Source organism: Excalfactoria chinensis, chromosome 6, assembly GCF_039878825.1.
Source record: "Excalfactoria chinensis isolate bCotChi1 chromosome 6, bCotChi1.hap2, whole genome shotgun sequence".
Taxonomy (NCBI): domain Eukaryota; kingdom Metazoa; phylum Chordata; class Aves; order Galliformes; family Phasianidae; genus Excalfactoria; species Excalfactoria chinensis.
This window is the reverse complement of record NC_092830.1, coordinates 36,179,804-36,195,108: the sequence shown is the minus strand read 5'-3', so window position 1 is coordinate 36,195,108 and position 15,305 is coordinate 36,179,804.

The window sequence follows — 15,305 nt, the reverse complement described above, 5'->3', positions numbered from 1 at the left end:
CTGTTATCACTGGCTTTTACATTGAATTCAGTGCTGCTGACGTTCCTATCAACCACCAGGGTGTCAGGTAGCGTGGCTGTCTGATTGATCATCAGGTTTTAACACATACAAACTGCTGTTAAAGAAAAAAAAAGCAGAAGTTATTTAAATATAAAGCACATGACGACATCAATCTTTCAGATATGTGACTTTCTGAGCAAGAAGAACAACAGAGGCAAAGCAGATATATCAAAACCTGAACAATAATGACCTGCATCAACTTTAACACTGCAATTATTGTTGTCTCATGTTCATATTTTCTTTCTCATGTTTTGAATCATCGGGTCATGAACAATTACAAAAATCTTTGTGGACTTGGTATGGACACCTGCTGGCCCAATTGCTCCCTTCTGGTCCTCCTGCTGTTGGTTGGGGTGCCCACCCCCCCCACAGGTACACAATGCAGTTGCTTGGGGAATCTCCCTGCTTGGGAGCATTTGAATTTTCCCCACTGTGGTGGTTTAAAACGGGACAAAACAGTGTCTGGATGGCAGCTACAGACTGTGGCATCTCTGGGGCAGTGGGCAACACAAACCCCCCTATGAGTCTGGGGAAAGAAAGCCCTCTCTGGGCTTCCTTGAATGTAAGCGTGAGTGGAGAGAGATAGAATAGCATAAACCAAGCGAGGGAAAAAAATCCCTATGAATGCATTGTCTTGTACTGTTACTTTGGGGTTTGGAGGGCATTTCTGTGAGCAGAACGACAAAACACTGCACAGCTGTGATTGCAAGGCAGTCTATTATCTGCATTATCTCTCCTTAAGATGGGCAGGAATTCTTCATTTCATGCATCATTTAAAACTTGCTACAGTGATCCCACAAAGTCAGTAGCTGTGCTAACTACAAAACTTTAATAGTGTTGCTATCGAGGCACCAGGCACCAAACTCATTTCCCTGAAAGCTGCAGCATGGGCTTATACCACGAGACTTGAAATATTGCATCTGTACAACAACACTCCAGCGAACCCAACCACAGCTACTGGTGCAACCTCAAAACTTCACATTATTCCGTGCTTTTTGTGTGATTTATATCTTGATGAAGTCTTATCTCCCCAGCCTACTGCCATAGGCTAATAGTCTGTAACAAAGCTCAGTCTCAAAAATGTCAAACATAATGAAAAAGGGAAAATCACAGCAGAGGAAGGTGGTGGTAGACTTTCCTAAGGGTACTTGTCTCGAAGGGCATGCAGGCTTCTTTGGTTCATGAACTGAACCAAGGCAAGTGGGGTGCTGCTGCACTGTGCTTCTGCTCCCTAACTGGATCCAGAGCTCTTCCAGTGCAGGAGCACCCATTGAGCACCAGGAGAAAGACTGTCCTCTTGCAAGCCAGAGGGTAACACAGCTTATATTGCTTTAGTGTATTACCAACACCATCCAGAAAGCACTCTTCTTAAACATATATATATTTCCATTTCATGTAAACATATATAGCAATATTTTCTTGTTAAATTGCTCTTGTACTAACCACTAAGCTAGACTGACAAAAGGTTGTCTAAACAGTTTCAGGTTTCTGCTTGTCAGCTGTGTGCTACCTCACATCTAACACGTGCACCAAGGATAAGCACTAATGGAGGAAAGGGAGCTGTGGCTCCCAGCTCTGCAAGCCCAGCCTTCCACACCCTCAGCCACCTTGCACAAATGCTCCACATTTGGCATCACCAATCAAGAAAATCCCAGGTGTGACAGTACAGGGACTTCCAAGAGCATCTGATGACTTAGACGAGCAGAGTTATTATTATAAAGCTCCTGTCCAATGCACTAGAACAGCTGTGTCCCACTGCTGCTTCAACACACAGGCATCCTACAGGAAGGCTTTGTTTCTTGTATTGCCCATCTATAAATTGGGAATAACTTATGGCAGGAGATGCACATCTTTCTTCTGTGGATATTAATTTACCAATGCCTGAATACTGCTTTCAGGTCTGAAGGAAAATAGTGTGTGATTACAGTAAACAGATACTGACTTTAAAGAGTCTCTGTAGATGTGTGCTTTTTGATACCATTCTAAAACTGTAATTATCACTATCCCATAGGCTTAAATATAATACAATACAGTGCACAAAGTCATCTGTATTCTGCTGCTGTGTGCTTTCAAGAAGGGGACTTACAGTACAGGTTCTTCAACAATAACAAGGATGACTGTCTGTGTTTTCTGTTGAGAAATATGGATTTTCTGGGGTGATTTGGGGATCATTTTAGACCTGCTGGCCTAGTAGTAGACCATATGGAAATGCAGGTCTTTGAGGCACCTGGGAACACAGAGAAAGCATTGTCATCTTTCCAGGTTTAACATAGACTTATTTTATGACACAGCATTAAAGGGATACTTCCAGCATGCAGACTTGGACAGATCAAAATGGCAGCCTCACCACTTGTTGGGTACATCAGTGGATGCCCCAGCTGGAAAACACCCTCATCTGGGACAGCGTGACCCATACAGTGGGCAATCACACCCACCGATATCAGCCCAGGCACCTCAATGCAGTGACAGACATCACTAAAATACCTGTAGGTCAAGGGCTTCATTTTCAACCAGCATTTTTTTTCCCCTTTTAAAAATTCATCTTTTTACATTCTTGTCAAGTAAATGAGGCCAAACAGATTTACACCCCCCCAACCACCACCACCACACACATACACTCTCATTTTAATAAAATTGGCTTCCAGGCCACAGCAGTGCATGCCAAATCTCAACCTGGAAATGCTGGCAGCCGCACCACGAGACTGACGCCAGCAGTGGTGCTGCAATTATCAGTTGATCTCCTGTTTAAATACAGCCCAGCATGTGAGCTGAATGCAGACAGGTTGGGGATTAAGAAAAAAACTGTGAAAAAAAGAAATAGTGATTCCTTAACAATTCTAAAATGAGCTCAAGTCATAACACACAAATTGTTTGCTCAGCTAAAATGTGCTAAATCAAAACAAATTAAATGTAACAGAGAATATGAGAGCAGAAGGCTGAAAGTCATTTCAACAGAAGTAAAAAGGATTGGCGTTTCCCTTTAGTCATCTGTGTGTCTTTGGTTCCCCAGATCGAGGGTAAACGGACCCACTATTTCATAAGAAAGAAATTGCCATTTGTTGCATGAGTTATAAAATACGGTGCTGATAGAGCAGAGGGCCCCTTCGGGGGGCTGCTCCTTGGCCACGTTCTCCAGCTCTGGAAATTCAGAAGCATTAACTGTTGCTGTGTGCTAAGGAAATCTCAGCCATCCTGCTGGATCCTTCCTGCAGCTCCAGCAGCCCAGGACCCCAGCTGTGCTCTGCCACCATGGGAATAATCCCTAACTGCCCCATTTTAGGGGCTATTTCAGACCAGTGGCCAATGGGGACCTGCAAACCTGGTGCAAGGCTCTTGCCTCCTCTCAGTGCTAAATAAAGCTAGCTGTAATGACTGTCTATGCCCGCAATTTATTTTACACAGCAGTAATGCTTCAGGTTTTCCTCCAGTGCAGTTATAATTATACAAAGGTGTACAGCTGTAATTATACAAAGGCAAGGTAGATAGATGGATAGCCAGAGGTTATATAAGAAAGACTCACCAATGTTGAGGATCACAGTCAAGATGCTCACCAGTGTTATGGCTCACTGTAGAAACTCCACACAGGAGCAATCTCCAGAAAGAGATGCTGCCTTAGTGGTGGTCAGCCCTTAAATGGGATCTAGGAGAAGAGGAGTCGAACTCCACCCCTTCTGGGAGTACAACTGAATTAACCTTCACCTGTGCTCCCACAGCTGACCCATCACTTGCCTCAGGTGGTCGATCAGAGGTTCAGGCTGTGATTAATGGTTTTCCATACACCTCCTTACCAGAACAATGGAAAATGCATAATAAGAAGAGATGCTCAAAACACTCCTCATACATCTCCTCAATGGACAGGTGTCTAGTGCTAATATTTTTGTGCCAAAAGCAGGCTGGGCAGCCCTGGGCTGTAGTGTACTTGATAGGGGAACCTGGATGCAAGCCACTAGAGGTATCGGAGAAATGCAGTTTCAAAAGGCATGGGAGCAGGAGTGGAGAGACTAGTTTTACACTACATAATACTCTTGTTTTCCTGCCACTTTCAGGCCAGATTCTGCCTAAAAAGGCCTGTTAGATAGTTTCCCAATCTGCGATAATAACCCTTAGCTCTAATATTACAATATTAGCATCTGTTCTTTCTTAGATTCAACCTCCCCCCCCTGTTCCTCCCCCCCCCCCCCCAAAATTTCAACTTGAAAACAAAACCAAACACTGCTAAAATATAACAAAATACCCAGCAGAGGATATGAGTGGTTACAGGTTTCCAGCTCCACTGGAAACATGCTGCTCTCCAAACTGCACAAAGAGAATCCAACACTTCAAGCTCAGCTCCATGCCAAGACATGTGTCCAAAAAAACCCAGATGCCTTCAGTGTTTTATTACATGCAGTGCTGAGCTGTTCAATGGCTCTGACTGCAGTAGCCAGGAATATTGGGAAATTGCAGACGCAAACACATACACACACAGAGAAATATGCAGGCCTGGGACTTCAGCACTGGTGAACATCAGTCTTGCTGCTCAGGGTAAGGACTGCTTCCAAAGTTGGGTATAATGGGATAGAAATACTGCGTTGCTTCACAGGCAGAGTCAGATGTGGTGCAACCTGATACAGCAGATATTTTGCAACTGACCCAGGTATGTTTAACGGTATCTATAGAAGTTGTGCTATCGTTTTCAAAGCCAGAAAAATGTATGAAATAATGTCTGAGGTGGCTTATAAACAACAGACAGTTAAACAGACAATGGAAAACAGAGATCAGGTTAACAGGCTTGCTTACACGAGCCTACCTGTTTCTGACATCAGTATAACAAATGAGAATGTCTTTCATTTAGAATCAGAAAAGTTGGGAAGTTGGTGGTGATGAGACCAAATGTGAGCACAAGCTTTTCCTGCTGCCAATACTTTTTTCTTTAGAGTTACATCATTTCTTATTTGATGCAGATTTGCAGTCACAGGAACGTGACTTGATGAACGTGAATGCTCATGGACTTGTTCAAGTGCATGGGAGCTCACATTCAGTTATTAACAAGGATTCCAAGTTCTCTTGGATTCTTTACAAACTGAATCTGTAAGAAGTTGAAATATCTGGTCCAAAGAGTTGTTTCTCCAAAACCCAAAGCAAAATGCACTAGGTGACAACTGGCTGTTATCTCTAGCCAAGAGTCAACTGGGACCCCTCAATTGCTGATTGGGAAGTTGTTACCTATTACTTTTCAAAGAACACAGCTGCCACCTACAGCACCCAATAGCATCCAGGTTTATGAGCCATCAGACCCACTTGCACTACCACATCCCCCTCTGGGATCTGTGGGGTAGGTAAGAGAGGAGGTGCTCAGCTGGGATGGTGGCGCTCTACAAGCATGGCCAAGCCTCCACTTCGGGGCATTTAGAGTTCTGTTCTCTCTAGGCACACATTTTCTTGTGTCTGTTGGCCCTGTGGCCACACCATAAACTGAAGCAAGCACTGTTTCTTTTCTCGTACTGCCCATACATGTATGAATTTGAGATATGGTTATTCAAGAATTACTCCATCTATTTAAAATATGTATATCTCAAAGTGTCAAGGGATGCATCTTCTAAGCCACGTGGCATTTCTCACAGACACCAACGTGAAGAATGAGCTTTTGTTAGATAGATGTTGAGCTTAAGGGAAAGATTAATAGATAGCTTATATTTTAAGTGTAGAGACTCTAATGGGTGCGCTCTTGTGCCTGAAGGTAAAATCTGAAGGGAGAAGGTACAGGCTGTTTTGAAAAGAAACAGGATAATTGCCCTGCATCTCCCCAGCTCCAGAAGCATCTCCAGATAAGTCTAATAGTGTGGGTTTGCAGTGACACCATTGTATTGTGTGGGAAGGGGGAAGGTGATGAGTTCCTGGACAGCACAAGCAGCATATGGGACTTGGGGGAGCCTCACGAAGCGGTAGAGCCTTGGAGACTTGCTCATGGCTGATAAGCTGCAGTGGGTGGAAGCACACAGTGTTTTTCCTTGACAAATATGAGCAGGAGGGGGAACAGCTGTTTACAAGGGTGGATAGTGATAGGACAAGGAGGAATGGTTTTAAACTGAGACAGGGGAGGTTTAGGTTGGATATTAGGAGGAAGTTTTTCACCCAGAGGGTGGTGACACACTGGAACAGGTTGCCCAAGGAGGCTGTGGATGCCCCATCCCTGCAGGCATTCAAGGCCAGGCTGGATGTGGCTCTGGACAGCCTGGTCTGGTGGTTGGTGACCCTGCACACAGCAGGGGCTTAAAATGTGATCATCATTGTGGTCTCTTTCAGCCCAGGCCATTCTGTGATTCTGTGATTTCCATCCCCTTCCATCCTTTACTGGTCCTTCTCCTGCAACAGTCACAGTGCAGTGTTTGCCTCTTCATTCAGGAGAATGGACAAGAGGTTTCCTCATTTAACTGCTGCTGTGCTGGCACTGGATGCTTGGACAGACAAGGGCCGAGTCTTGGAGAGAGAGCAAATCTATTTGCAGTGCCTGGCCTCATACCGCTGGTGATATAAGGTTAATGACCTGCAGAGATCTGCACAAACAGTGAGAGAAGATTTGCCAGAAATGTTGGCACATTTTTGTTGGCCCCACAGACCACGTATTAAGGATGTAGGTAGGGGCCAATTTGTGGTGATGAGCCCCTGTCCACACTGGGAATGCCAGGGCTGAAGGGCAATTGAGGTGAGGTACTTTCCCACAGGATCTACTGGGGGGATTACTGGTCCCAGGAGACCACAACACCTACCAAAGGGACGAAGGGCTGCAGCTCTGTTCCCTCTGCTGTCTGCTCTGACATTGATCCCTGGAGGCATTCAAAGCCAGGCTGGATGTGGCTCTGGGCAGCCTGGTCTGGTGGTTGGTGACCCTACACATAACAGAGGGTTGAAACTGGATGGTCATTGTGGTCCATTTCAACCCAGGCTATTCTGTGATTTTATGATTCTGTGATCCAGTTGTGCTGGGAGAATAAAAGAAGAGCATTTGTTTTCCCCCTGCTTTTATTTTTCCTTTCTGAGTTTTCTTGAGGACATCTATTGAGAGCAGCAAGCTGATGCTGAGCTTCTTGGCCTGGTGCTGTTCCCAAGGGCACTGCTGGGAGAGGTGATGTGGATTCTGCATGGTGAGGTGGGGTTCAATGCTTTTTGGTTTGACTCCACTCCGCACATCACTATGACACCTTCACTTTTCCTCCAGGCATAGAGGAGCAAAGGAAAGAGGGAAATGCCACTGGGAGCAGTAGCTATAAAGCACTGGGTGGTCAGCCATACTGGGTGGTCAGCTATTTGAAGAGACACCAGACTGTGAGGAGGAGAACAAGGCTGTCTTCCCCTGCAAGTAGGACCAGCAAGGCTGATATTTAATCATTTCTGAGGTGCAGCACTCAACCATCTTTTAGTTCTTTTATTATCGTTTTACTGTTATTATTATTACTATTAATTTTAATATTATTTGTTGGGTTTTTTTTTTTACTAGACAGCACACATGCACATAGATAAAATTAAGTGGACCAAATGAAGTTAATTAAAACAGCCAGGAAATAATACACATTTCTTCTAAACAGTGCTTTCTGAAATTTGATGTATTTTGCCAGATGGGAACCTCATTATGTGACAGCTTGGTCCTGTGAGTGAATGAAGGGCTCTCCACTTACACACGCAAAAACATCCTTACATGTTTCAGTAGTATTTACTGAGGACTGTGGGAATGGCAGACCCCATGAATTACTCCGAGGCATGAGAGTCAGCTCCTGGCCAGGCCTTTTCCAAGTATATACGAACAACAAATAGGGCTGCAGAACTTGTTCGCTATTCTGCAGGAGATTTTAGCTGATCCCATATGCAGTGCTCTGCAGGGTCTGCTGCAGGCTGGTGCCTGCAGGCAAGTGCTGGATCAGCCCCCTGACATGCTGGAGAGGAGCTCTGTGCTGCTACATCTGTGTGTTTGACTGCAGTTTCTTTCCAGTTTGCACATGTAAACATACACACTTCTCCAGTCTTTCTTTTTCTTTACTATTTTTTTTTCCCCCGGACAGTGCACTCCCCACATTTCAACACTTCTGCATTCATTTCAATGATCACTTTAGCGTGACCTACTCCCTTTACCTATTTCCTCCTGTGAGCCCGGCCAAGATGAATTTGAGACACTTTTGGGAGATGCTGGTATTTAGAGAATTGGTGCTGAGCACTTTTTGAAGGTTTCCTTTGCAATGTAAGTAAGCTCTTAACAAAACGCTCACAGCACTATAGAAGGTGTCCAGGTATTAAAACACAGAACATCCTCTTCAAATTTGATGCAGTGGCAGAGATTACTGGAAGTCATAATATCAGGTGTATGAGTCAAGAATGACCAAGAAAACTGTTAAACATGAGTAAGGATAACTACACTGTGTATGTGTGTGCATGCCTATAAATATATGAATTCCACTTATGTTGCTTAAAGGAGGAAAGCTGTTCAGTTTGATGTTAAATTTGACTTAAAAATTGTCAGTATTTATTTAGTTGTTACATCCTGAAACCTCTCATACTGCTGAAGAGTTTGCAAAGGCCATCAGGCCTTGCATGGCTTGCATAGAGCTCAAGCCTGTATGACTCACCTGTGTTACCTGTTGCACCCAGAAAACAGCATCCACCCATTGATGAAGACTCTCCATAGAACTTTTTAGCATCTATCTTATCTTCTAGTCACATTTTTCTTGAGCTTGAAAATGGGTAGAAAGCTAAATTACTCTTTTGTAACTTTATTGGCCTTTCCCTTAGAATATGAGACAGATAGATGGATTTATGGAAAGAATGCTCCTGCAAACTGTTTGCACTGATTAAAAGAGGGATAGAGTGCTTAGAGCAGAAGAGGCATTACTTGTAAACAAAAGCACACCTACTCCTGTGTTTAAACTGAGAAAGCCTTTGTTTCTTGATCTCTGCATTCCTTTTCTTGTACTCCTCTTTTATCACCGCATACTTCTCGCTTTATTATGATCAGGATTCCAGTGCCTTTGCATCTTGTCATTTGGCCTCTGGAGCTGAGGGTGACATAAACGGTATATGGCTGCTAAATGTCACGCAGGCTGAGGTGTCAGCGGAGCACAGCTGAGAGCTCTGGAATTCAAATCAGGACCCTTGTTGCTGTGATGCTTTGGGAGAATCATAGAATCGTAGAATCATAGGATGGCCTGGGTTGAAAAGGACCATAATGATCATCTAGTTTCAATACTCCTGGCACGGGCAGGGTCACCAACCACCAGATCAGGCTGCCTGGAGCCACATCCAGCCTGGATGAACCCCTGCTCCTTCCCAAACCTGCTCAGGCTGCCATGGGTTTTCCTCTATGCAAAGGCTCCTGGTAAGTCAGTCTATTTGGGACAACGATTTCTTATTTTAAGTAAACAGAGGAGGAGGACATTTCCTTGTGAGCTTCATTATTGATGGGTTGCTTCTTCCAAGCGTTGTTCAATCTACTACGCGTCTAACCCAATCCAAAGACATTGGTGTTGTGCCCGGGTTTAAAAGTGGGTAGGAAGCTGTACTACAGAAACGGTGCTATTTTAGGATTAAGCAACTTGGGTGTCTCAGCTTACTACGCAGGTTACAGTTAGATGCTCAGCTAATGAATCATCATCGCGCATCATTTGCATAACTGAGGGAAGATAATGCACTGCAGAGTAAACGCAGATTCTAATTTATGGACAGAAGAACAGATTCATTTTTTTCTTTACATTTTTTTTTTCCCATTTATGTTTTTATATGTCAGTGTAAAAATGTTTCCATGGAGACCGTAAAGGTTTTTATTAAAAGGTCGATAATATACCTCCTACATAATAATTTAAGCAACTTGAGTGAAACCTTATGATCTTGTTTTTCGACATGTTCCAGTTGGCGTCTTTCCTCCATTGTAACCTGTGCCAGAAAAATGCAGTGAAACTGTAAAACCTGAGAATATGGCATTGTAGGAGTACATATATATAGATATAAAAATATTAATGTTTGGAGGTAAAAAATACATTAGCGGGATAAAAGTGAGTTGGCTCGGTGCTGCGGTTACGTAATACTCGGTGTTAACATGTAGCATGTACTGCATATGCTACACCAGCATATTTTGTGATATATAATCCAGTGTTTATCTATATTCAAATTAGAATCTATATTTTAACCGTATCCCCAAGGGAAATATTATTTGAACAATCTCAGTCACAAAAAATAAACATGTAGACGAAAGCTAAAATAACTCTGAAGCATTTTTCCCAAGCCTGATTACACTCTCTCTGCTGCCTTAACGTATCTTTAATTATTACAACTGATCTGAACACAAAGGGGACGGATTCTCAGCGGCAGAGCACTGGCTGAGCTCCACCGCCATTTCCCATGGAAGCACAGTGACTTTTATCAGGCGCAGATTTGGTCCGGCTTCCTTTTTTTCCCTTTACTTTCTGCCTTTCTATGTTTCATTTTGCTGGTCTGTGCCCAAGCGCGTGAGCCTGAGTAAAAACCAACCCCTGCTTCAAACCCAACCTCTGCTTCGGCGGGATTCACTGGCTTCACTTTTTCTCTGATGTCTTCTGTTCTTCAGGTCTCAAGTGGGAAGGCTGAAAAAACAGCAGAGCTTGATTTTCTTCATGGCATCCTTTGGTTTACAGAAAATATTGCAGTGCAAGATGGGATTGCCAAAGGCTGTTGGCTGCAGCCAAAGGATACGCTCAGTTTCTGCTCCCGGTTGATACCACAGTGCCTCCAAGAGAATATTTGCCTTGAGCAGCAGCCGAGGACTTCATAAGAGAGCAGGAGCCGGTGTGGGCATGTACAAGTGCAGCATCCTGGTGTCAACAGCATCTCCCTAAAGCCCATCTAGTGCCATTCTGAGAATAAAAGACCCACTTCATCCTCTTAAAAGCCAACTTTGCTAACACGGGAAACTTTCTGGTATTTGCATAACCTTAATCTTCTGGTGAACATTTGCAGATTCTACACTATTGCTTTCAGCAGCCAAGTAGCTAACACGAGTCCTTTTAACTACGTGCTTTGTGATTAACCAGTAGTATCTGGGAATAGTAATTGGTCATGGCCATCCATCCTACGAGGTTGATTAACTGGGAATAAGCTGTACATTTTTTCTTCTTTTTTCTTTTTACTTTTTTTTTTTTCCTTTTTTCTTTCTCTCTCTCTCTTTTTTTCCCCCTCTCTAAAGCTTTTCTGTGGTAATTCCACCATTCATTAGGATGGAGAAATTGGCTCCAAACCAAGTACTTCTGCCAAAGCCATTATTTCCATCATCACCCTCTGCATCAGTCTGCAGTGCAGCCTTGTGGGAAGACAATGTTCTGTCCCCTTGTGGTTCTTAAGTTATGGGTAAGGAGCTTACATATATTAAAAGGAGGGTCTTCACTTAGTCTCTTAATCTTTATGAGCGCTAATAATAGTCAACTCTGTTTCCAAAATTTAGAAACACTTGCTTTCAACATAGATGGGTTGCATACGCCAGAAGATAAGTCTCAGCTCAATGAGATTAGAAGCTCCACGCTTTTCTTGAATGCCTACACATTTGATTTCGTTTTTTAAAAGGCTTCTGTCACTTTAACGCATACACTTTTCCTCCTATACTTACATTCTGTATCTTTAAGAGGATAATTGCTGAATTGAAATTTGAGAGTGTTATCTTAATAACCAATTACTCAAATAACTTTGAAATTGGCTTAAATTGGCTCGTCATGCTACATTTACCTGAATCTTTTTATGGGAAAGTTAGGAACAAAAAAAAAAAAAAAAAGAAAAAAAAAAGACAAAAAAAAAAAAAAATCCTTTGGCAGCCTGATTTGTTTAGCATTGCTGGAGGTTCCTGGTTGCAGCAGGGAGAGTGGCCCAGTGTGACCCCAGTATAGACCCCCTGCCCAGCCGCCTCCGGTAGGCGGAGGAGAGCAGTGGGGAGGCTGTGGCAGCCGGACCCTGCTACCTGCACACCCTGCAGGCAGCGCTCTCATGAGGGCCTGAACAAACACAGCTCACTTCCCTGCACTGAGAGCTATGTGGGAATGGGGAGGGATGGCTGGTGAAACCTGCCGCCTCTTTGCAATGCCTTTGCTGCTAGCAAGGCAGTGGTATGTAGCAGAAGAAACAAATTTGCTTTATAGATCAGTTTGAATATATCCTTACAATGCCTGAGAAAGCTAGTGAAATTCAAGATAATCTTCTTTACAGATTTCATGTGTTCGGTAATGTGGTTGGCATGGGGCAGCTATAATCGTCTGTAGTGGGACAGCAGATGTCACCTGGCATTATGTAGTTTTCGTCCCTTTGTCATTTCTTGTACAAAATAAGTGGTAGACTGATAAATCACCTGCAAGTCCAAATGTCTTTACATAGTCCTGTTCAGACAATTCCATTTCACAAGCATTACACGGCAGATTTGAAGAGAACTCATTTACTACGAGTGAATAGCATCTCCAGTTGGCATTCGCTTTCAAGACTGGTCCGTATGTTTTATAGCTCAAAGCTCAGCATTCTCCAGTACAGATTCATCATCTAATTCTGGAACACCAGAATATTTTATTCCACACTACGAAGCACTGCATGTGAGGTCATGTTGCATAATATCCATCAAAATGGACATGACTGGTCATTAATGGATCATGTTCTCCATGGCCTGGATCTGACCAGGTAAAGCAGAGTCTGGAAGATGATGGATCTACCGAGAATGCAGAATTTATTCTCACTCCTCTTTTATTTTGCTGCCCCACTAAATTTCAGACAAAGTGGGTCTACGTAGAGCATATGCAAAAGAACCAAATATCATAAAAGTGAGCCTGATTTAGGAGGAGTCAGAGGGAAAAATAAAGTGCTACATGTTGTGCTCACTCATGGCCAAGTGGAGGCATTCCAGAAACCAGAAGAGGATAGTTTTGCAGATTGAAAGGAGTCCGCTGCACCTCCTGAATGCCTGGTGCCCTTTGTAGTCTCTGCTGCCCACATACAGTGCTATGAAACAGCAAAGTCTGAGGTTTTGGCATTCTCCTTGATTCTATTTATTGATTGATTTATTTTCTTTTTCACAATAGAAACTCCCAACGGAGGATATTTTCCCTCTCACATTAAATGTTTTTCCATTAATTTGGGTGCTGTTTTCTCTAATAAATTATTCCAAATATTGGACATTTGAATAATTCTGAGGTGCAGCAGCTCATCCCTGAACGCCCCATTTTTCTGAATGCTGTAAATGATAGTGAGAAATACGAGGCAACTCCCTCATCCCCTGTTTGATAGTTCCAAATGTATTTGTCCTCCAACTAAATAAATGATTTAGGGCTGCTCTTACATCAGTCTTCTTTGAAGATTATCCACTTTATCTTTCATTGACTACGAATACTAACAGATGAAACAAGATCTTTAATAGTTCTTTTTCTGAAGTGTGATCTATTTTACCAGCAAACACATCTCTACCAGCTTAGGTGAAATGTCCAAAGGAAGAGCCTGGTGGCCCAAACTGTGTTTTATTTTATTTTAACTCTAAACCTGGATGGTTGTAACAGTAGAAATATGTCTCCTAACCCTTTTGTTTTCCCCCGAGTCTTTTTCTGTCCTTCAGATCCTTTATAATTATGCCCAAATAAATAAACTTTTCACACTAATTCCACTAATTACAATGCCAGTTTACAATCTATTTTTCTATTCCAGTTGTACAAGAATATTGTGAGATCTGCCTTTCTTTTTTTCCAAAGCTTAATATGAATTTTAATTTTAGACTCAGTCTGAGACAAATCGAGTTGTATTTCTCACAACTGATGATTCAACTTCAACTGATTCTCAGTTCACTTCAGCTCTCTAGGTCCAAGATGAATTATTACGTTCATATCATTTTTATTTCGTACCCTACTTGTAAATCTAACCTTAGTTTTGACCGTTTCAACTATTTTTACTTCAAATATGGATCCTTTCACAAAATGGAAATACACATCTTATTGTCACAAGCAATGAACTAAAAGGGTCAAGAAGGTCTAACAATAAGGTCAGCTACATCTGTTCCTACTTTCAACTGCTAACCATGTCAACAGTGTTCCTACTATTTTGAAGCCTAACTCCAAACGTAGGTAAAGATTAGGTGCTGAATGTTCTCTCAGACCTAAACAGAAGACATCAATACTATGGCTTCCAATCCTTAGCCAACTTCTGTGCATTTACAGAGTTCAACCAGAGAGTGAGACATTCGGCACATTGGTTGTCCCAGACGCTCACCTCTCCTTGTCCCAATTCTTTTGTCCCCATGTTCACCTTTTGCAGACATCAGAGCCTCGACTCCCCAGTCACTTTTTCTCCTGCTTTGTATTTTACTGTGGTGCTTTCTCAGAAGATGCTATAAAAGAGGGTGGGTTTGGGAAGGAAGATAGTTGTGGCTCATAAAGTACACTTCTCTAGCAAGTTTCTGAGGCACCAAATGGCTTAGGGATAGAGAAAGCATGCTTTTTCTTTTTTTTTTTTTTCCTGAATACTTTTTTTTGTTGTTAATGGGAAACAGGCTTTGTATGGTACCTGTAATTGAAGAGGCGAAATCTGAGATTTCTGCAGGCATTTAAGGACATATGTATAGGATTTAGGTGAGTATAGCTCCAAGTGCATAAATGATGAATGAAATACCAACCACACAGTATTACTTATTTCTATTCATAGAGGAATAACCATATTTTCTTCTACTCTGGTTCTTATTTGGCACCCTGATCCTGTAGCTACACCTGTGTCGGGTTTTAGGGATATGAGACTGCAGTGACATGGCCAGTGGAGGAAGAGACTCCTCTTGTAGGTCCTGGCCTAGACAAGGTGTGCTCTGGTAGATCCCACTCTGAAGCAGGAGACCTCTTGACTTCAGGCAGATAGCGCATACATAACAGCTCATCAGATCTCATTGTATGTAACACAAGGAGCTAAACTCCTGCTGGAAACACTGAATTTAATAATGGCATACAGAACTTTACAACAGTTCATGTGTTTTTAGGAATTCATGTGTAGCCAAGAATATACATGACACAAGCTCACATCATGAATGTTTCTAAGGATATTTGTCAGCCACTGGCTATAGAGATGCTTTCCAGCACATGGGGAACTAATTCTAACACAAGCCCATTGGATGCAGGTCAGGCACTGCCTATCTTTCCAAGAATCATGCGCCAACATATTTTTGCCTCTTCTATCCTTGGCAATGGCTGCAAATACAACTTTTATACTTTCAGGGCAAACCAAGATCTCCATAGGCTTCTGGATACCTA